This window comes from Panthera onca, chromosome B3, assembly GCF_046562875.1.
Source record: "Panthera onca isolate mPanOnc1 chromosome B3, mPanOnc1 haplotype 2, whole genome shotgun sequence".
NCBI classification, from domain to species: domain Eukaryota; kingdom Metazoa; phylum Chordata; class Mammalia; order Carnivora; family Felidae; genus Panthera; species Panthera onca.
In genome coordinates this window covers 89,057,295-89,079,846 of record NC_138344.1, presented here as the reverse complement: position 1 = coordinate 89,079,846, position 22,552 = coordinate 89,057,295, and the positions used below count along the sequence as shown (strand labels likewise).

Genomic DNA, 22,552 nt, shown 5'->3' with positions numbered 1-22,552 from the left:
TGTAGGTGTTTATTTTGCATCCTGTGACCATGTTACACGCACTTGGTTCTAGAAGTTGTGATTGTTTTTTGTTCTTTCTTTATTAGATTCCTTGCGATTTTCTCCATATAAATTCATGTTTTCCATAAATGAGAAACTTTTTTTTCCTTTCTAATCTGGTTATCTGTTATTTCTTTAGTTCGTTCATTCATTTTTGCCTTAGTCCATTAGCTAGAACTTGCAATCCTATGCTGAAAAAAAGCATTGAGATAAGAAATTCTTGTTGTGCCTAATCTCAAGGGAGAAAACATTTTTAAGTATCCCTTGATGCTGAGTTTTAGTATGTGCTCTTTATCAAAATCAGATTTCCTCCCCTCCGTTTAGTGGGAGTTTGTATCATAAATGGGTGTTGAATTTTGTCCAATGATTTTTCTGAAGAAAAGTACACGATTAGGTAATTTTTCTTCTTTAGCCTGTTAATATGACAGATTATACTGATTGATTTTTGAATAATTAAATAGCCTACTATCCCTAGAATACACTCCATTTGGTCATGGTATATAATTATTTTTATATATTGCTGACTTTTATTTGCTAGTATTTTGTAAATAATTTTACATCTATATTCATGAGGAATATTGGTCTATAGTTTCCTTTTTGTGTAAACTCTTATTTTGGTATCAGAGTAATGATGGCCTCAAAAAATTGGGTTGAAAAGTTTCCCTCCTTTTCTACATTCTGGAAGACATTGTCTAGATTCAGCATTTATTCTTTGTAAGTTTGACATAATTCTTAAAGAGAATGGGCCTGGAACTTTCTTTTGGGATTTTTTAAATAAATGAATGAATTCAATTTCTTTAATGGTTATATGGCCATTAAAATTGTTATTTCATCTTAGGTGAGTTGTGGCAGAATATGATTTTCAAGGTACTGGTCCATTTTATCAAAAGCTTAACTTTATGTGTATAAAGTTGTTCCTAGGAGACCCCTATTACCTTTTTGATGTCTACAGGGTCTTTAATGATATCCCCTATTTCATTCCTGATACTGGTAATTTGTGTCTTATCTTCTTGTCTTTGTCAGTCTTTGAGGTTTGTCAATTTTATTGATCTTTTCAAGAAAACCAGCTTTTGGTTTCATTGATTCTCTTTGTTGTTTTTTGCTAGTCTGTTTCATTGATTTCTCCACTTTATTATTACCATCTTACTGCTTGCTTTGGGCTTATTTTGCTCTATAATTATCTTAAATATTCCCTTTGTGTATATTTAGTACTATCTTGGTGTTCCAGTACTCATTTCAACTTTAAACAAAAAAGAAGAGAAGAAAATTAGATTGTATTTTCCACATGTTTGCTTGTTTGCTTGCTTGCTTTCTTTTCTTTTCTTTTCTTTTCTTTTCTTTTCTTTTCTTTTCTTTCTCCCTCCCTCTCTTCCTTCCTTCCTTCTTTTCTTTCTTTCTTTCTTTCTTTCTTTCTTTCTTTCTTTCTTTCTTTCTTTCTTTCCTTCCTTCCTTCCTTCAATAATTTATTGTCAAGTCATAGTCCTGGCTTCAGGAGTAGATTCTCATGATTCATCACTTAAATACAACACCCAATGCTCATCCCAACAAGTGCCCTCCTCAATGCCCACCACCCATTTTCCCCACCCCCCTCCTAATTCCCATCAATCCTCAGTTTTTTCTCTGTATTTAAGGGTCTCTTGAAGTTTGCCTCCCTCTCTGTTCATAACTTATTTTTCCTTCCCTTCTCCTATGGTCTTCTGTTAAGTTTCTCAAATTCCTCATATGAGTGAAAACATATGATAATCTTTTTTTGACTTACTTCACTTAGCATAATACCCTCCAGTTCCACCCACATTGTTGCAAATGGCAAAATTTCATTCTTTTTCAATGCTGGGTAGTATTCCATTGTGTGTGTGTGTGTGTGTGTGTGTGTGTGTGTGTGTGTGTGTATTTACATATATATATATATATATATTTATATATTTATATTTATATTTATATTTATATTTATATTTATATTTATATTTATATTTATATTTATATTTACCATATCTTCTTTATCCAATCATCAGTTGATGGACATTTGGGCTCTTTCCATAATTTGGCTATTGATGATAGCATTGCTATAAACATTGGGGTTTTGTGCCCCTATGAATCAGCACTCCTGTGTCCTTTGGATAAATTCCTAATAGTGCTTGTGCTGCATCATGGGGTAATTCTATTTATAATTTTTTGAGGAACCTCCACACTGTTTTCTAGAGTAGCTACATGAGTTTGCATTCTCACCAACAGTGCAAGAGTGTTCCTCTTTCTCCACATCCTTGCCAACATCTTTCATTTCCTGAGTTGTTAATTTTAGCCGTTCTGACCAGTGTGAGGAGGTATCTCATTGTGGTTTTGATTTGTATTTCCCTGATGATGAGCGATGTTGAGCATATTTTATGTGTCTGTTTGCCATCTGGATGTCTTCTTTAGAAAAGTGTCTATTAATGTCTTCTGCCCATTTCTTCTGGATTATTTGCTTTTGGGGTGTTGAGTTTGGTAAGTTCTTTATTGATTTTTGATACTAACCTTTTATCTAATATGTTATTTGCAAATATCTTCTCCACTCTGTCAGTTGCCTTTCAGTATTATTATTTCTTTTGATGTGCAGAAACTTTTTATCTAGGTGAGGTCCCAGTAGTTCATTTTTTGCTTTTATTTCCTTGCCTTCAGAGACATGTCAAGTAAGAAGTTGCTGTGGCCAAAGTCAAAGAATTGTTGCCTGTTTTCTCCTCTAGCGTTTTGATGGTTTCCTGTCTCACATTTAGGTCCTTCATCCATTTTGAATTTATTTTTGTGTATGGTGTAAGAAAGCAGTCCAGTTTCATTCTTCTGCATGTTGCTATCCAGTCCTCCCAGCATCATTTGCTAAAGAGACTGTCTTTTTCTTTTTTTTCCCAAAGGATACTCTTTTCTTGCTTTGTTGAGGATTAGTTGGCCCTATATTTGTGGATCCATTTCTGGGTTCTCTCTTCTATTCCATTGGTCTATATGTCTGTTTTTGTGCCAATACCGTATTGTCTATGATGATTACAGCTAAAGTCTTGGATTGTGATGTCTCCGGCTTTTGTTTTCTTTTTCAACGTTACTTTGGCTATTTGGGGTCTTTTGTGGTTCCATACAAATTTTAGGATTGTTTGTTCTAGATCTGTGAAGAATGCTGGTATTATTTTAATTGGATTTCATTGAATGTGTAGATTTCTTTGGGTAGTATAACATTTTAACAATATTTGTTCTTACAATCCATGAGCATGGCATATTTTTCCATTTCCTTGTGTCTTCTTCAATTTCTTTCATAAGCTTTCTATAGTTTTCAGTGAAAAGATCTTTTACCTCTTTGCTTTGGTTTATTCCTAGGTATTTTATGGTTCTTGGTACAATTGTAAATGGGATCGATTCCTTTATATCTCTTTCTGTTGCTTCATTATTGGTGTATAGAAATGCAGCAGATTTCTGTACATTGATTTTATATCCTTCGGTTTTGTTGAATTCATGTATGAGTTCTAGTAGTTTTTTTGGTGGAGTCTTTCGGGCTTTCCATGTAGAGTATAATGTCATCTGCAGAAAGTAAAAGTTTGACTTCTTCTTTGCCAATTCAGATGCCTTTTATTTCATCTTGTTGTCTGATTGCTGATGCTAGGACTTCTAACACTATGTTAAACAACAGTGGTGAGAGTAGACATCCCTGTCATGTTCCTGATCTCAGGGGAAAGGCTCTCAGCTTATCCTCATTAAGGATGATACTAGCTATGGGCCTTTCACATATGGCTTTTGAATGGTTAGGTATGTTCCTTCTATCCAGCCTTTCTTGAGGATTTTTATTAAGAAAGATGCTGTATTTTGTCAAATGATTTTTCTGAATCTATTGACAGGATCATGTGGTTCTTATCCTTTCTCCTATTAATGTGATGTTTCACGTTGATTGATTTGCGAATATTGAATGAGCCCTACAGCCCAGCCAGGAATGAATCCCGCTTGATCATGGTGAATAATTCTTTTAATATAGTGTTGAATTTGATTTGCTAGTATTTTGTTGACATTTATATCCATGTTCATCAGGGATATTGGTCTGTAACTCTCCTTTTTAGTGGGGCCTCTGTCTGGTTTGGGAATCAAGCTAATGCTGGCATCATAGAATGAGTCCAGAAGCTTTCCTTCCGTTTCTATTTTTTGGAAGAGCTTGAGAAGAATAGGTATTAATTCTGCCTTAAATGTCTGATAGAATTCTCCGGGGAAGCCATCTGGCCCAGGGCTCTTATTTGTTGGCAGATTTTTGATAACTGATTCATTTCTTTGCTGGTTATAGGTTTGTTCAAATTTTCTATTTCTTCCCTTTTGAGTTTTGGTAGCGTGTGAGTATCTAGGAATTTGTCCATTTCTTCCAGATTGTCCAGTTTGTTGGCATATAATTTTTCACAGTATTCTCTAATAATTGTATTTCTGTGAGGTTGGTTGTGATCTCTTCTCTTTCATTGCCTCTAATTGGGCCCTCTCTCTTTTCTTTTTGAGAAGTCTGGCTAGGGGGTTATCAATTTTGTTTATTCTTTCAAAAAAAGGCTCTTAGATTCATTGATATGTTCTACTTTTTTTTTTGATTCTATATTGTTTATTTCTGCTCTAATCTTTATTATTTCTCTTCTTTTGCTGGTTTGGGCTTTCTTTGTTACTGTCTTTCTAGTTCCTTTAGGTGTGATGTTAGGTTCTGTATTTGGGAACTTTTTTTGCTTCTTAAGATAGGCCTGGATTGCAATGTATTGTTCTCTTAGGAATGCCTTTGCTGCATCCCAAAGGGTTTGCACTGCCATGTTTTCATTTTCATTTGATTCCATATATTTTTTAATTTCTTCTTTAGTTTCCTGGTTGACCCATTTATCCTTAGTGGGATGTTCTTTAATCTCCATGTATTTGGGGCTTTCCAAATTTTTTCTTAAAGTTGACTTTAAGTTTCATAGCATTGTGATCTGAAAATATACATAGTATGATCTCAATCCTTTTATATTTTTTCAGGGCCGTTTTGTGACTCAGTATATGATCTATTTTGGAGAATATTCCATGTGTACTCAAAAAGAAAGTGTATTCTGCTACGTTTGAATGAAAAGTTCTGAATATATCTTTTAAGTCCATCTGGTACAATGTGTCATTCAGAGCCATTGATTCCTTACTGATTTTCTGCCTATATGATCTGTCCTTTGTTGTGAGTGGAGTATTAAAGTCCCCTACAATAACAGTATTGTTATCTATACATTTATTTATGTTTGTGATTAATTCTTTTATATATCTGGGTGTCTCCAGGTTGGGGGCATAAACATTTACAATTGTTAGCTCATCTTAGTGGATAGACCCCTTAATTATGATATAATGCCCTTCTTCATCTCTTGTTACAGTCTTTGTTTTAAAATCTAGTTTGTCTGATATAAGTATGGCTATTCCGGCTTTCGTTTAACATCCAGTGACAAGATAGATGGCTCTCTATCCCCTCACTTTCAGGCTGCTGGTGTCCTCAGGTCTAAAATGAGTCTTGTAGGCAGCATATAGATGGATCTTGGTTTTTTTATCCATTCTGATACCCTATGTCTTTTGATTGGGGCATTTTGATTATTATTATTATTATTATTATTATTATATTATATATATTATATATTATATATATTATAATTATTATTTTGATTATTGAATTTTATGGATTTAGTGTCATTGTGTTATATGTAGGTTTCATGTGCATGGTGATGTCTCTGGTCCTTTGTAGTCTTTGCTGCTTTCCACTCACAGAGTCCCCCGTAGGATCTCCTGCAGGGCTGGTTTAGTGATCATAAACTCCTTTAGTTTGTTTTTCTGGGAAAGCTTTTATCTCTCCTTCTATTCTGAATGACAGCTTGCTGGATAAAGGATTCTTGGATGCATATTTTCCTATTCAGCACATTGAAGATTTCCTGCCGCTCCCTTCTGGCCTGCCAAGTTTCAGTGGACAGGTCTGCTACTAGCCTTATGTGTCTACCCTTGTAGGTAATTCTGATTCAAATTCTTTACTACACTATTCAGATCTGTTCTATATGTATACCAACCAATACCCAGACCTGGTGGTCTATCTGTTCAATTCAGTGTTTGGTGTACTGAATGAGATCAGATCCACAAGCATGGAGTTTTAAGAGGAGCCCAGAAATTCATAAACAATTTGTGTATCTTTTTCCTTAGCACTTTCATCTCTATAACCTCTCTTGCACTTCCTGGTTTCTTTGGGCTAATCTCTGGAATTCTACACAGAACACTGGAAATATATGTACCCTGCTTTGGTGTGCATTCCACAAACTGCTCCTGAATCCAGAGCCTAGCAAAACAAAGTTAAGAGAAAGAAAAAATAAATAATGGAATTTTACCCATTCTTTTGGAAACACATTCCATTATAGGAAGATGAAGGTTCCTCTCTCTTGTAATTTTGCCTCTTTCAGGCTTCCATTGCTGTAACCATGATGTGGTTGTTTAAAGACTAGAGTGTAGGAGAAGAGAGGAAAAAAAACAAAAGAGAAACATTATATACCCTCTTGGAGTATCAGGGGTTCCCTTTTATGCTCCTTGAGCCAGAGCTAGAGGTTTTCTCTTGGAGCTCCTTCCTTGATTCAGTGGATTCTTCTGGTACATGGGTTCAAGCCAGGAGGTATCAGAGCAAGTAAAAAAAAAAAAAAAAAAAAAGTTAAATTCACTGCAACTTTAATGATAGCTTGAATCCTGGTCTTCACCTCTATTCTGTCTGCTCTATTTACTTGTGAGAGTTCTCAGTATTCATTAGCACATACTGGTAATATGTACATACATCTTAGCCAGCACTTGAACCCAAATATTTTTAGTGTAGTTTTATTTTGTACTAAAACCAAAAAGGGAAATACATGGGTAAAATAGCATTGGCCAATTTCTCTCCTTCAAAAGTGACATATAGAACCTTAAATAAGATAGTTTCGTGAGTCCATTATTTTGTAACATTTCAAGAAGCAAATCAAAGCAATGATGTGTGTGCTCTGATATTACATATTGAAACATATGTAAGAAATGAATATCAAGAAATGAAGAGTAAAAAGCATGGAAATGATACCAATGTTAGGAATTTGGTTAACTCTGGGTAATGATAAAGAGGAAAAGAATAGTGTATGTACTTTGGTCTACGTAGGACCAAATAGTATTGTAATGTACGTTTAATTATAATTACGGATAGGTATATGTAATATTATTTTCTGCTATTTTCTCTGTTCAAAATGTGTCACAATTAAAATTAAAATATTAAAAATCTTATGGAAAAATAATTATTTTAATTAGTACTACAGTTATGTGCAGAATCATTTTGGAAACAATATTCTTATACTGTTAACTGTAGTAATAATTCTGCAGGAAGATATAGCAATATGGACAAGAGTTTAAAAGTAACTGCTGTTCTGATCATATTTGTAATATTATGTAATGGTAGAATTTGGCATAAAAGACATCATCTGTAACACAAAAGTAACAACAATGTATATCTTCTAATACAACTGATAAAGCATTTGGAGCACATATATTTGAGCTGAACTTAGTGGGCTGGTGCACTAGATAAGAAATAAGACAATGAATTAATACATTTCCAACCTAAGTGTATGTGTGCTTATTAAAGACAAATATACAATTACAATTAGCATTTCAACACATTTGAGTACTTCTTAATGGATGGCTTAGGAATTACTCTTCTTAGAAGACTCAGAAAAAGTCAAGGTGTTTTGTAATTTGCAGGGATGATCTTAATTTTGAAAAGCAGTATTGCCATTCAAAATTTCAATTAAATACATGTAAAAGGAAAAAAGTTACAAAATATATTCCAGTATATTTATTTACCAATTATTTTCATTTTTCCAATTTATCCTACTCTAAACTTACACATCCAAAACTGAAAAAGATATTTAATCATTCCCATTATCATGACATTTTCTTTTTCTTTCTTTTTTTCTTTCTTTCTTTTTTTTTTTTTTTTCATCTTGGGAAAATCGAGTGTGTTTTATTTTATTTATTTATTTATTTATTTATTTAATATGAAAGTTATTGTCAAATTGGTTTCCATACAACACCCAGTGTTCATCCCAACAGGTGTCCTCCTCAATGCCTATCACCCACTTTCCCCTCACTCCCACCCCCCATCAACCTTCAGTTTACTCTCAGTTTTTAAGAGTCTCTTATGGTTTGCCTCCTTCCCTCTCTGTAACTTTTTATTTAATTATTTTTTTATGTTTGCTTATTTTTGAGAAAGACAGAGCATGAACGGCAGGAGGGAGGGGCAGAGAGAGAGGGAGACCCAGAATCTGAAGCAGGCTCTTGGCTCTGAGCTGTCAGCACAGAGCCCAACACGGGGCTCAAACTAACAAACTGTGAGATCATGACCTGAGCCAAAGTCAGATTCTTAACCAACTGAGCCACCCAGGCTCCTCTCAATTATTCCTTTTAAAGAAGGAGAAAAGTAAGAAAGAACAAAAACACAACTATTACCATTTGGTCGTTTATTTATCTAAACTAGGTTATTTATTGTAATTTTGCTATTATTCTCATAATTCATAGCATTTATCTAATGGAGTCATTGGGCAAAATTAATATGCAATAAAAATATGGAATAAATCAATAAGAAATTATAAATACTCAAAAACTGTATTATTATTTTTAAACTAATTTCTATAAATTGGTAATCACATAAATTTTTTTTAATTTTAAAATAATTGAGGCTATTTCAATGCACATTCTATGACATACAGTCCTCTTTTTCCTAAAAGGACACTTGGAAAATGAGTTTATGACCTAGATTTATTTTTTTTCCTTTTTTAGCTCTCAACAATCTAGCTGAGATTAGAGGTTATCTAATATACTGAAAACCATGTAATTGAAGTAATATCTCTTGCCTTTAAGAGAAAAACATAGCTACTAGAATAAAAGTTACAGAGCCTTGACATGGTCTTATAAACCAACCTTTGAAATTCATTATGGACAGGGATTATGTGTTTTATTTCCCTCTAGTGGTTAAGCAAATGACTAAATACAAGGAAACAAGTCAATTGTGTTTTGATGCACTTGCTTAAAAGCCATACATAATATTGAGATATCTCATGTAGAGTACATACAGAATTGTACTATAAAATTTGCAAACAGGAAATGAATATGCACTCATTATTAAATAAGCACACTGAACCCCTAAATGGATCACTAGAAAATCAGCAGTCGGTACCAAATTATTTTTTTATATTCTGAAAGCCAGTGTTCATGAGGCAGAAACTAGGAGATAAAGTGATGCTTTTCCTTTTTTGAGCTAATACAGGCAAGTTACAGAAAAAACATTAAGAAAAGGAAAAATCAAATTGCATTTTATTTCCTTTTGAGAAAATTGGTTTGTTGCAGAAAATTCATATTTACTTTGCTAACAATTATTTTTGATAAGGCAACTCTGAAATTTATATCACCTGAACAGATGATCTGGAGCAGAAAAATCATTTAAAAAATAAAAGCTATATACTTTTTAAAGAACAGAGCATATGCTAAACATTTAGATGAAATATTTAATTTAATGCCCATCATAATAAGTGATATACGTTCACCATTTTATAGATGGTAACTGGAGGAGACTGGTAAAATATTTCTAAGGTGACAGAAATGGTAGGGCAAGGATTTAAACCCAGGTAGTCTGGTTCCAGAACTTACATTCTATTAAGAAGGGATCAAGGCATGGTATCTGGCAGAAGAATCTGGGACAGTTTTAAATATTTACCATGCACAACGGATACTTGAATAATCTGGAGTTATTTTTAGGGTATAGTTCTGACAGTGTTATTGAATTCAGGTTTCATAGCACATTATTTTTTATCAACTGTATAATAAAATGAGATACAAAACCAACACAAGGAAAACAATTAGTGATTTTTATTTTAAGGAAATCATTTAACATATATATTCTTGGCAATTTTGTGATATTACAGACACAATTTATTAAAAATTTCATTTTATATTTTAGGCTACATTGTACACTTACTGTTTGAAACATTATTCTGGAGAAAGATGACACAAAATATTGAAATAAAGGAGAAAACTCAGAGTTATTCTGGTGATAAAATTACTTTAAAATTCTGAATTAAGTACAGAAAATAAAAAACGCATATTGAATGTTTTTAGGATACTTTTATATTGATGGGTAAAATATGAATCAATTTAAACAGTTTATCTCAAGGGTAAGATTTGGCATCATTTAAAGAGATATTTAATTTTTTAGAAACATTGAAACTAATGATAATAGATATAAAAATACAGTAATTTTCTGTGGTCTATTTGTATCTTTAGAGACAGTTTTGGAACAGAGATTTCCAAAAATATTTAAAAAAATTGAAACTTCATTGGATAAGGGTATATCATATGTGAAAAACAACAAATAATGGTCAATTAATTGACTTCATATAATTTGCAATTTCAGGAAAACATTTTAATAGCTTAAACATTTCTATTATTTTATAAATGTCTCTGCACACTGGAAACCATTTATGATCCTAGAGATTCCATAAAACAAAATTCAACAGAAGATAGATTTGTTTGCCAACCACAAATGTTTAGTAGCTGAAATGAAAGTATTAAAAGGCAAAACTACAGCAAACCAAGTAAAAGGGCTTCACCTAATCATGTTTCATCGCATTCATTTAGAAAAATAATTGCATCATTCCTATTGACATGCTCTGTCATCATACATTATCTTATTGCAATTGGAAGATGAGAGAAATGTTGAAGAAAATAATCTAATGCTTTCTTTCTAATTATTGCTTAGATTCACAACTTGCTTCATTACTAATATTGAGGTAAACAGAAATGATAAGCTACAATTAGGAAGATAGGATTTGTGAGGAAAAATAGACTGTATACATAATAGGAATTGCTTTTATTATTAATAGAATTCTTAATAGTTTTATTTATTGATATGACCATACCTTTGAAACCCATCTATATTGAGGACCACAGTAGACTAGAATTCAGTTTCCTCATTTAGTTGGCTCAGCCAAAACTACCTTAAACCAACAGTTTAGCAGTCCATTGATGATAGTGGTCAATTTTTGTACTAAGATCTATAATGTTGGTATATATTGGAAGATTTGTATATGTTTCATTTCACAATATTCATAGTATTAACTGCAATCTTTCTGACTATGGTAGGAATAACTATCAAAATGTATTTATCTGGTAACCAACTAGAAACTGCCAATGATATAATATAAATCAATAAAGAAAAGCATAATTCCATATTTTCCTCACTTGTTTTCAAAGAAAACTCCAAGTAATTCCTAAGAAAGAGATGACATTGTGTCATGCCCAATTGATATTCCGTATCTCTTTAAAATAAAGCAAAAAAACCCCCCAAAAACATAAAAATATTCTAATTTAAATATGGTTTAGGATAGGACAATTTGAAATGAAAAGGTATAGAGGTAAAAAATAAAGTAAAAAGGAAGAGAAGTAAAAAACCAGTGTTAATTATGCCGTAGTGTGATAAAGAATTTTATAATTTTAAAAGTAAAATATTAAGCATAATAAAATATTGACATATTTGCATGAAGCCATGTCCCAGATTATGTAAAGTGCTAAATGTAAACCAGCGATCATAAATATTTGTGAGTAAATTAAACAGTTGAACAAGTGAAACATTGAAACTTACTTATCTTAGCAAAGTTGAACTTAAGTGTGTGAAATGATATAAACTCAAATGATGTAAGCGTGGAAACATGAGTTTTTGATATTTTTCACTGAGGGCTAAAGTGTTTATTTTGTCTAAAATATTGTGTGTAGGCCACAGAAGAATTGAGTATGAAACTTTGGATTTTCCAAAAATGGCCACTACTACACTTCTAGAATTTTACCACTCCAACATCAACAGGGGTTGATTATATCTGCTTAAAACTAGGTGTTTTTTTTCAACAGAGTGGAGCAGAAATATGCCATGTGACTTCCGAAGCAATGTCGAAAACGATACCACTTTCTTGTGATAGTCACTCTTGTAACCAGCCACCCTACTGTGAGGAAAACCAAGTAGCCTGTGGAGAGACCTTAGTTAACAGTGTAAGTGCTGTACTGAGTACTCTGGCTATAGCAGGCAGCACCTGGCAGCCCTGGCCATGTTTATGTGGAAAGTGGTTTCGTAGCACCCACGTGAGGCACTTCAGCTGATATTTGTGAAATGGAGATGAGCAATTTCCACTAGGCCTATGTTAAATTAGTAAATAAGTTTTAAGGACTAACTTACTAAGTCATTCCTTTTAAAAGGAATATATTCAAGTCTTGTTTAGTGAAATCTCCTCAGTGGCCTCGTTAATATTTCTTAAAAAAATATTTTTTAAACATTTATTCATTTTTGAGAGACAGGGTACAATAAGGGGAGGGGCAGAGACAAAGGGAGACACAGAATCTATAGCAGACTCTAGGCTCTGCACTGTCAGCACAGAGCCCGATGCATGGCTCAAACTCAACAACTGTGAGATCATGACCTGAGCTGAAGTTGGATGCTTACTGACTGAGCCACCCAGGGACCCCAATATTTCTTTACTAAATAAGTGGTTGTGTCTTATTTTTCAGTGTAAGAATTTTCCATTTGGGTTTCTTAAGAATTAGGCCATGTGTGATAGATGTTTCCTGTTTTGTTCCACCTCACTTAACCCCACTAAGGTTTTGGTTAGCTCCAATGAGATGGTTGAGCTCCTTTGATTTCTTAATTTATTAAAATTTATCTTACATAAAAATGAAAACTATTGATTTCAGGGAATAGATTAACATACGATTGGGTGGAGGAAAGATCCATTTCTTTTGGGTCCTCCTCATTCTCTCTCTATTCTAATTTTTCCAGATACCCAGAAGCCTTAGCCATTGGCTTGGCTGAAAACCCTGTCATAGTTTCATATTATGTTGCCTCACAGTGTCATATTTGATCTGTTGAAAAGTAGAAATAAATATTGGAAACTAATTTCACTCAAATTCTTTGCCTATTTTTGTTTATCTGTCTCCTTCTCTGTTCAATCAACATCCTTAGCAAACCCAGAGGTAATCTTGTGACTTGTCTAAATAAACAGATAAAGCTAGTTTGAAAAGAACGTGATGTATTAACTTCATCTATTACTACCCATTTAATATGTTAAAGAGAAATAATGTGACAGATATCTTGCAAAGTACTTTATATGATTTTTTTTTACATTTATTTATTTTTGAGAGACAGAGACAGCATGAGCAGGGGAGGGGCAGAGAGAGAGAGAGGGAGACACAGAATCCGAAGCAGACTCCAGGCTCAGAGCTGTCAGCACAGAGCCCAATGCAGGGCTCGAACCCACGAACCGTGAGATCATGACCTGAGCCGAAGTCGGACGCTTAACTGACTGAGCCACCCAGGCGCCCCTCAAGTAATCTTTTTACCCAACTTTCCAAGATACTTCTGTATGGGTTGCTTCTGGGGCTACATATTAGAATATCAAAATGTTATAACAAGAGGACTATGTGGCCCAACTGAACAAACTTAATAAGTACATACAGCATTTTTATCATCATAAAGCATCTGGAAGAAAACCTTGATAATCTGAGTCTAACCAGATTCCACTGAGGATCACTTATCTCTACTCATGCTTTCCTTGATAGGATTTAAAATGGTAACTTGAGCTGCCAACGAACCAGAAATTATACTATGATTCAACAACTAAGAATATGTTGATTCTAGGAAGAGTAAGCTTTAGAAAACGTGGAATTGAATTTAGCACTCAGGTGAAGAATATAAATGATTTTCATGTATTCTCTCATATGGGTCTATTTGGCTCACATTAGATTAGTTCTACCTTAATAGATAAAAATTAAATTAAGTCTGAAATGTATTAATTTATGCAACCAATAGTTTTTAAGCATTTAATATGTTTCAGGTACTTAGAGAATATGAAATTGAAATTAATTTAAAAATGTGTAAATAAGTACATGGAAACAAATGATCTCTGTTTTCACAAAATTACGTTCCAGTGAAGGTAAGAATACTTGTAAAATATAAAGTAAAATCTGTACAGTGTATGTTCGATGGTGGGAAATGTCACTTTTTGTTTCTGTATTCTCCTGTTTCCATTTTTCTGTTCTTTTTTTTTTTTTTTTTTTGCATTATTTGAGTTTTTATTTTTTTTAATTAAAAAAAAAATTTACATTTGTTTATTTTTTGAGAGACATAGAGAGACAGAGCACAAGTTGGGGAGGGACAGAGAAGGAGACACAGAACCGAAACAGGCTCCAGGCTCCGAGCTGTCAGCACAGAGCCTGAAGCAGGGCTCAAACTCACAAACCGTGAGATCATGGCCTGAGCCGAAGTCAGACGCTTAACCAACTGAGCCACCCAGGCGCCTCACATTATTTGAGTTTTTAAAGAATTATTTTGAAATTTATAGGTCCCTTTGCAGTTATTTTTTTGGTGATCACCCTAGTGGTTGTTCAGCACTAGTAATGTATGTAAAAGTTAGATATTTTGCAACACTGTACCTCTTTTTACCCCTCTTAATCTTTTACCTTTTAGTCACCATACTGGGCTCATCACACTTTTACTCTTTAGATGTAAAGAGTTCTAGCTTTTTAAATAGCTTGGAGGTCACTTCAGCAAGAGTGGGAGAGGCAAAAATGTGGTCAGGTACAATAGCAATGGCCACCTGCCTCCTCGTACCACCAAAAGCAAAAGCAACAATCAGTGATCAGAGCACAGATCCCTGATATTTGTTGGACAGCAAATGTCCCACCCTGGTTTCCACAAACTGCATGCAAGATGCTCCCCCCAAAATATGTTCATGACTACTTGCCATGGGACTGGGGGTATGTACTGGGGAGAGGACACTGTGCTAAGAGCTGAAATTGACAAAAGTTCACTGCAATTAATTCTCCAAGTCTTCTGTTAAGTTGCAAGCTTTCAATAGACTCCTAAATTCCAAAAGAGTTACATCAGATTAATTCTGGCAGTGGTGAGACAGGTTCCTGGGGCTTCCTACTCTGCCACCTTTGGAATCCTCTCAATGTTTTATTTTTGCCTGGCAGCATTCAATACTCTTCCTCTACTTTTCCCTTTCAGCAGTTTGGATGTGATATGTTTAAACATATTTTCTTTTGTGTTTATCGCACATATTATTAAAATGTAAATATTGTATTTCACCAAATTTGTAAATTTTTCAGCCATTAATTTTCAGACACACTTTCTGCTTCATCTTTTTTTTCTTCTCTTCTTCCATGAATTAAATTATATGTGTATTAGCCCTTTTAATTTTCTTCCTAACTTCCCAGAGTCTTTGTTTACTTTGTTCAAAAATATTTTCTCTGTCCTCTTCAAAGGGTTATTTGTTTTCTATTATCTTCATTTCCCCAGCCAGTTATTTTTTTAAATTTAAATACTAAAATTTTCACTTTTAAAACTTACATTTAGTTTTCTTTTGTATTTTGTATTTCTCTGCTAAAATATCTTATCTCTTTATCCTTCATGTTTATTTTTTCCTTTACCTCATTAAGTCTAATTATGGTAGCTTCTTTAATGTCCTTATCTGATAATTTCAACATCAAGTTATCTTGCAGCTGGCCTCTGTTGATATTATTTTCCCTTCAGAATCGATTGTATTTTCCTGATTCTTTTTGTATGCCTATTGACTTTAGATTATAACAGACATTGTAAATATTGTCATGAAGATGCTGCATTCTGATATACACCTATCAAGAGTGTTCACATTTTTATTTAAGCAAGGCATTGACATGGTTATGTTCAAACTGCAAAATCTATTTTACCTTGATGGTAATGGTAGAAGGGCAATTCATTAATCTTTTCCACACATTGCTTCAAATTTTCCTTGCACACAACTGGCTTGGAGTCAGCCAGAGAATTGGATAAAACTAATATAGAGTTCAGGACTACTATAATTCAGTTTTGTTTGTTTGGGTTTTTTTTTTCCTCTCTCTCTCAGTACCCACTCTCATTCTTCATAGGCCATAGTTGTCCAAAACTTTGCTCTCACTTTTCTCAGGCCAGAAAGATGATGAACTTGCTCTTTTGAATCTTTACTCACCATAGGTCACACTTTTAGGCCCTCCTGCAACATCAGCCCACCCCATGCCAGCCTTTTCCTACAACACTTAACTGCCCTCCAAAATTTGTCTACTTTGTTTTCTTCTCCAAATCCTTCCTATAGTGTTTGTAAACAAATGTGTTTACATTTGTTATTTATAGAATAAAATCTTACAAAGCTATACTAGAAACAGACACAATACTTAACTTTTAAGAGCCTTTTTTTTCTGTTAAGAGGAAGTAAAATAGGAAAGCCCTGGATTAATCATGGACATTTTCATGTTACCTTAGTGCTACTGAACCACTAACTGTACTTTAAAAACTATTTTGTTCACATGGAGAAAAAACATCTATCAACAAGACATAATTCCACAACTTGTTCTTTTGAATTCTTTAATGAGGAAATTATCTAGTGTTTTTAAGAGAAGGTGGCTTTTGATCTTGCTGACTCTAATTTAGACATACACAAAGAACCATTTTTAGGCCTTTAGTTAATTCTGGAAAGTAAATCAACCTGTGTACACAGTCTTGGTGTCACTATATGAAAAAAATTCAGAACACTGATTTCTCTTTGCCTACTTTGAAAATCATAGCCATTTCAGTGATTACTAATGATACTAACTTTTAAAAGTGCCATATTATAAAATCATTCCTCAATTTCCAAAGAGTGAGGAAACTATATATCCCATTATCTAAGACAAATTATTCCATATGTCAACAAAACCTAGTGAACAATATTACAACAGTGTCTTCAACTTTGAATTCTTAATCTTGCTTCCCTGGTAGTGATTACATCTGTTCACTAAAGAGTCTGTTATAAAATATACCTGCTATGTATTGTGTAAGATGAAAATGTGCAGAGTGAATGAAATTTATTGCCCTGCTTAATGTATTTTTAATACTCTGTTACTAATTCCAGTGCCCTAATTAGAAAAAAAACACACATTTTGTAACGAATTTCCTAGAACCACAGCCTGGGGATGGAGGTGGTGGAGAGAAAAGCTGACTAATGAAAGTCTAATGAAAGAAAATGATCAAATTATACCTCAAACCACTGGAGAGTTTCCAGAATTGAGCTGCCAATATGATTCACAGAAATTCTGCCATATTTATGGCACAAAATTCTGTTTGTTAACACTTAACCATGTATTGAGGCCTCCATTCTCTAGAAGGGATGGTTGTAAGACAAAATATTACAGAGATTTTTCTTTAGTAAAAAAAGGATAGCAGTGAACAATAAGCTTTTGTGAGGCACAAGGTTGAGTGGAATTCTTGAAGGATCACATCAACCTCATCACTAGAATTAATAAATTGTTTTAAATAACTCATAGCATTTACACATAAATGTTGAACACTTTTTATACATGCATGTTAATTTTCATAGTATCATGGTTGTTTCATCATGCATCATAGAGTGGAACATATCAGTAAGGAAATTACCACTCTCTTGCTTTAAATGTGCAAACAGCGCTGATTTTTGATATAACTATCATAATTCTACTACGGTAGAAGCTAATATCTTCATATCAAACCGATATCTTTGTTGAACAGATGTAAATGATTGCAAAATATCCATAACATGAATTGATTACTTAGGTAATGGACTGAAGTCATATGAAACAAAAGACACACAGAGTATTAAGTGGGCAGTATCTTATAATGCATGACTCATCTAAAGCTAAAGAACATTGTAATTTTCATATTTTGACTCAATTGATATTCAATATTTTTCAAAAGATTGGTGTTCAACAAGAAAATACTCCATGCTTAATTGAAAATCATTCGCATTTTCTAAAACATGTAATTTATTATTCATGTACTCATAATTTTCTATCAAAGATCCCATAATTTAAAAAGTAATTTATTTTACCATAACTCCTTCTAAAAATGGATTTCCATTTCTGACAGGGGATCCAAGTCATTTTATAGCTGATCAAATAAACAAACTCAGATCCTGTTAAAAATAATTTCAGGGGCGCCTGGGTGGCTCAGTCGGTTAAGCATCCGACTTCAGCTCAGGTCACGATCTCGCGGTCCATGAGTTTGAGCCCCGCGTCGGGCTCTGGGCTTATGGCTCAGAGCCTGGAGCCTGCTTCCGATTCTGTGCCTCCCTCTCTCTCTGCCCCTCCCCTGTTCATGCTCTGTCTCTCTCTGTCCCAAAAATAAATAAACGTTAAAAAAAAAATTAAAAAAAAAAAATTCAAATTTTTGTTGATTCTGATTCTAAAATACTAATTCCATCAATTCTTTTCTGACTTTTGGGAGGAAATTTCTTATCAAACTCACTGTGTTGGCTGAAAAAAAATCTTCATATTGTCCACATTATTATCTCCAAAAGAGTTTACACAACAGACAATTGTTGGACTCTGTCACAATAGTTTGCTATGATCTTTTCATGAAACATGTGACATACTATTTTCCAGTATTTATTTTACTTCAATGTTCTGGTCTTAACACTGGCTTCTGCATTTCTTCTCAGTTCAACTTCGGTAGTATGCTTTCATTATGAATTTACAAATATGTTTATACTTGTTTAACCACAAAAATAATTTAATTATATTACCGTGGAAATAATAATTATATCAATTTAATTACCATTCATGATTTCATAGGTAAAACTGTAATTCATGTTGTGTGAATAAAATATTCAAATCATGACATGACAATTTTACAGACAATTTATCAGATTATAGGAAATGTCATTCACACTAAATCAATCCATTGACACAAAAGAGATAAGAGGCATGTTTCTGTGTATTATTGGAAACAAGGTATGCATCTAAGAGGCACACTATAATACAGCAGTAATAACTTGTTCAGTGCAATAGTTATGGTGAAATATGGTCCTACCAGAACAATATTGAGTTTCATACAAAAATTGTTTTCTACTGCTTCACTTTTTAAATTTAAACTTACACTTATTAAAATAAAATTTAAAAATCAGTTACTTAGTTGGGGTGCCTGGGTCACTCAGATCATGATCTCACAGTTCATGAGTTCAAGCCCCAAGTCAGGTTCTGTGCTGAAAGCTCCGGGCCTGGAGCCTGCTTCAGCTTCTGTGTCTCATTCTCTCTCTGCCCCTCCCCTGCTCATGCTCTGTCTCTCAAAAATAAATGTTAAAAAAAAAAAAAAAAAAGTGAGTTGCTTAGCTGCACCAGCCACACATTAAGTGTTTAACATTCACATATGGCTACTGGCAGAAGTGTCTTGGACAGTGCAGCTCTAAGGTCTTTAGATAGCCCTAGAAGTATTATGAGTTGTTTCTTATTGAACTTGGGAAAATGTGTTTTCTCTCAAGGCATATGAATTAACTTGTTTTTATGGGGCAAATACATACAGCATTCATCATGAAAAGGTGAATGGTAAAATTTACCATTTTAAGCATTTTAAAATTGACCATTCAGTGGCATTGAGCACATTCTAATTTTTTATGTTAGAATGTAACCAAAATCTTTCATTATAGAGCATTATGAGAATAAAGTATTATACATATGTTCTGTTTCCCTTATTTATTTATTTATTTATTTATTTATTTATTTATGTACTAATTTTCTAATGTATTTATTTTTGAGAGAGAGACAGACAGAGCACAAGCAGGGGAGGGATACAGAGAGAGAGGGAGACATAGAATCTGAAACAGGCTCCAGGCTCCGAGCTGTCACCACTGAGTCCAATTGAGGACTTGAACCCACAAACCACGAGATCATAACCTGAGCTGAAGTCAGAAGCTTAACTGACTGAGCCACCCATGCACCCGTTTCCCTTTTTCAAATGCTGAATATTTAGTAATCATTTGCACACCTAACTTTTAACTTAAAAGCTAATGAAGAATATATCAGCCAAAATTAATCCCACAAATAATCTCTTTAAACATACTCTGGTCTATTAGTAGATTGCTTAGGTCAGGAAAAAAAAAAAAAATATATATATATATATTACTTCAGAGGGTCAAATACAATGTAAATATATATATATATATTTTTATATTTACATTGCTTGATATTTAAGGGTTTGTTGATGTTTTCTTCAATAGGTGTTAATGAATGACATTCTTACAACCTGTTGCTGGTTATGTTCTTTGAATTGGTATCACTGGGAGTTGTCTGTGTGTTTCCTGTGGATGAGAAATGTGTTCATGCTTTACAAAAAAAATCAATTACCTCTGTTTTATTTGTTAGTATTTTCTCATTTATGGTGGCAGCTAGAATTTTATTTAAAAGTCTACAATAAAATAGCTTAGAACTATCTTAATAAACAATCATTAAAAGCTTCTAAAATTATATTTTATAGCTTTGGGAATGTAGTCTTTTTGCTCTGACCTGACACTGGACTCAGAATATTTTAAAGTTCATACAGCACTATTTGTTTTATCTATAACCCATTGTCTTGGCATAATAGACTTTCTACCAATTGGAGTGAAGCCTGAAGATACAGTAAACCATAAAAGATTTTCCAGAATAGAAGTGTCAACCGTACTGATCAACAAGATATATAAGCAAGCCTACAGGGGATGATTAAATTAAACTGTATTGAAATCCACTTGGGAAGAGAGACTGTAGTTATGTACTATCTCCTCAGTTCTTGTCAGCTGTGGGAAAGCCAAATTTTGAGAGCATTTTCCAGAAATTGCATTTTAGAAAAAACAATGTTTTACTTATTGGACAATAAAACATTCCATAGACCAGTGAATGATTGATGGAATATGTAATCAATAAATGCTACTGAGAAGCAAAGGAGACAAATCTATTTCAAAGGGATTGTCTCCGTCTATTTTCTTCTGCAAAAAAGAACGCTGGGATTAATACTTCAGCCATATTGCCTCAAACCAATCAACTTAAAACCATACCTAATCATTCCAATATGTACTCACTATTTATTATTACTCTGTAAATCAGAGGTTTGGGTTCACTGAGGTGGGTTCTGTGCTCAGGGTCTCACAAAGCCAAATTCAAGGCTGCAGTCCAGGCTAACATCCCATCCAGGGAGGAATCTGAATCCAAACTCATTCAATTTATTGAGAGAATCCAGTTCCTTGCAGCTAGGTCTTATTGTCAGCAAAGGGCTGTTCTCTACTCCTGCAGGCCCATCACATTTCTTCCTGTGTTTCCCTTCAACTTCAAATTAGCAAGAGTGTCTTTCTCCCACTTCAAATTTCTGTAGTTTCTTCTTCTGTTACCAGAAAAAGAAGATTTGTTTTTAAAAGTACTCATGTGATTAGCTATAACTTACCCAGATAATGTCCCTCATCTTAAGGCCAGCCATGATATGTAACATAACATAACCATGGAAGTGATATCATATAATTTCTGGCAATTATTGTGAGATATCTCATGGGGGCCATTTTAGGAATTCTGCCTACTACCATAGGCAATTTATAGATATTGTTCAATACAATCTAATTAGCTGGAAGTTTGAAATGCAAGATGGCCTCATATTTTAGTCCACTATAGCAAAGTAAAAGTCAACTAGGGATATTTCCATGAGAGAGGAAGTTAAGCACAGACACACAGGCAATACAAACTTAGCATTCTGTTGAATTTAATGGAGTTACATTCTGTATTTCAGATGTAAATTTGGTTTCATTTGATTCTATATGTGAACAGTACTGGCTATATAATTTGTCAGACCCATTGAAAAATTAAATAAGGTGCTTCATGTTCAAAAAGTAGAACATAGTATAATTAAATGTACCAAAGCATAAAGCTTTTTCCCTTCTCTTGTGTTTCCTTCCTCAACTTTCCATGGTGGTTTTTATTTGTTATTTGATGTTGTTTTAAGTTTAAAAAATTAATTTTAAATTTTAACATGAATTTTACTCTTCCATTTCGCATTGCCAATTTTTGATACATATATAAGAGCATTTATATCATGCACTAAATCAAAAAATAACATTAAAATAAATTCTTATTCTATAGCTCACACAGGCCTATGTATTTTTCTTACCAGAATAACAGAAATCATGTACAAAAAATAAGTGGACTTTATTTTACTTCTTGATACATACATATGCTACTTATACTCTCTGCCTTTGACTTATTGATGAGTAAAGAAGAACTGAAAGGAAAAGGAACTATGGGTTCCCTTATCTTTACCTTTCACTTTATAATTTTTAGCATAAATGGTTGTCTAATAAGGAGAAGTAACATGAGTAAGACAGCATATGATTGAGTTTCTTTGTTATTTGTGTTCTGAGAAGCCCAGTCTTCTTTCTGAGTTTGAAGTAAGCTCTGGTTAAAATAGAAACCATGGTCTGTCAGTAGTGACAGCAGACATCCTTGCCTTGTTCCTGATATTAGGATTAAAGGATTCATACTTTATCATTTAGTACACTGTTAGTTGTGGATGACTTGTTTGTGTTTTAAAAGTTGAAGAAATTATCTTGAAAGCCACATCTGTGAAAACTCACACAAGAATAGATATAAATAGGCCTAAATAGATCTATTAAAGAAATGGAAT

General features: G+C 33.5%; 1 long non-coding RNA gene across 2 annotated transcripts in view; it reads left to right on the top strand.

Annotated features, from left to right (window-relative positions):
- Nucleotides 1–2,354: 2,354 nt before the first annotated feature.
- Nucleotides 2,355–22,552, top strand: part of LOC132669584 (uncharacterized) — an 83,333-nt gene continuing 63,135 nt past the window's right edge. The window contains exon 1 of one of the 2 annotated variants that reach the window (XR_009606194.3): nucleotides 2,355–2,520. This is a non-coding gene — a long non-coding RNA (uncharacterized LOC132669584). The remainder of the gene's footprint in view (nucleotides 2,521–22,552) is intronic. The other variant, XR_009606193.3, reaches the window with a different exon arrangement.